This window comes from Chlorocebus sabaeus, chromosome 1 (assembly GCF_047675955.1).
Source record: "Chlorocebus sabaeus isolate Y175 chromosome 1, mChlSab1.0.hap1, whole genome shotgun sequence".
Lineage (NCBI taxonomy): Eukaryota > Metazoa > Chordata > Mammalia > Primates > Cercopithecidae > Chlorocebus > Chlorocebus sabaeus.
Window position 1 is genome coordinate 23,193,691 of NC_132904.1, and position 1,720 is coordinate 23,195,410.

General features: G+C 42.8%; 1 pseudogene; it reads left to right on the forward strand.

Moving 5' to 3' along the window:
* The first annotated feature begins 298 nt into the window (after positions 1-298).
* On the forward strand, positions 299-1,427 carry LOC103237276 (protein LSM12 pseudogene; annotated as a pseudogene).
* The last annotated feature ends 293 nt before the right edge of the window (positions 1,428-1,720 follow it).

The following is a 1,720-nucleotide window of genomic DNA, read 5'->3' on the forward strand; positions in this document are numbered from 1 at the left end:
GCCTCAGTTTTCTTATCTATAAAATAGTGACAAAAAGATTTCTGACATTTATTGAGAGCGCATCAAATGCCAGGCATTCTTCTAAGCCTTACTATGTATAAACTCATTTATCTTCAAAATAACTCTCTATAGTTGTACCACTACTATTGCTATATGACAGACCGGGAAGTTGAAGCACAGAAAAGATTCACTTACTTACCAAAGTGATGGAACTGAGATAAAAATCCACAAAATGGCGGCGCGGCGCGGCGCGGCGCGGCGCTCACTGGGGGCCCGGCTTTCGCCCGCTGCTGCTGCCGCCGCCGCCGCCGCCGGCTGCGGCTGCACTCCCAAGATGGCGGCTCCTCCCAGCGAGTATATCAGTGTTGGGAGCCAGGTGTCGAGCGGGACGTTCCAGGAGCAGCGGCTGCAGGGCGAGGTGGTAGCCTTTGACTACCAATCCAAAATGCTGGCTTTAAAATGTCCCTCTTCCAGTGGAAAGCCCAACCATGCAGACGTCTTGCTCATAAACTTACAGTATGTTTCAGAAGTGGAAATAATTAATGACCGAACAAAAACCCCTCCTCCCCTAGCTTCACTCAATGTTAGTAAGCTTGCCAGCAAAGCACGGACAGAGAAGGAGGAGAAGCTGAGTCAGGCCTATGCAATCAGTGCTGGTGTCTCTCTAGAGGGCCAGCAGCTCATCTAGACCAATCACAAGACCATTAAAGACTGTAAATGGCAAGAAAAAAACATCATAGTCATGGAAGAAGTTGTTATTACACCCCCATATCAAGTGGAAAACTGTAAATGCAAAGAGGGGAGTGCACTGAGCCATGTACGCAAAATAGTTGAAAAACATTTTAGAGACGTGGAAAGCCAAAAGATACTGCAACGTTCACAAGCCCAGCAACCACAGAAGGAGGCTGCCCTGTCATCCTGAGTTGGTACACATGGAGGACTCTTCCAGCATCCAGCCAAGGAGGCGCTGGTGGTGGCTTCAGCGGAGGCAGGCGCGGGGAGGGAAGGGATCCTATATGTCCTGTTGGCTGTTAACAAAGGGTCAGCATTTTCAAATCTTAGACTTGAACAAACAAAGCACCCAACAAAAAAGAACAGGAGAATAATTTAAAAGTTGAATCATTACTTGATTAACAGACTTCGGTCCACCATGTCCTTTTCACAGCCCTCTTCTGGAACAGTCACCTTGTTAATTTTATTTTTTAAAATTCTTTTCCCACTCTGCCCTTTTACTTCTGATTTTCCTTTCCTAGTCTGTTCCTGCCATTCTGTTTTTATAAGTAGCTACACTTGCCTTCTGAATAATTGAAAGAAACTTTTACATCTTTTCTTCCAAAATAAAAGTAACAAGCTGACTGTGATTCTTAAGTTGAGACCAGAGCAGCAAAGGTCTCACTTTAAATTTTTCTTTGTTTTCTTTTCCTTTTTTTTTCTTTTTTTTCTTGTTTTTTTTTTGTTTTTTTGTTTTTTTGTTTTTTTTTTTTTTTGGGTGGGGGGCAGGACATGGTTTGAATTAGTTTTATTTTTCTTCACTTTAAATATATATATGAAAATATATATTAAAATGTTCTCTAAATATTTTCTGCTTCTTGAAGGTCTCTTTTACTAGATCATGGCTGTTCTTCCCACTTCATCCCTCTGAAAATAAAAATGTATTGCCCTCCCCACCATCCATAGCCAGGCCACTAACTTGACTTGGTGCAAGAGATTCTTGCTGTGA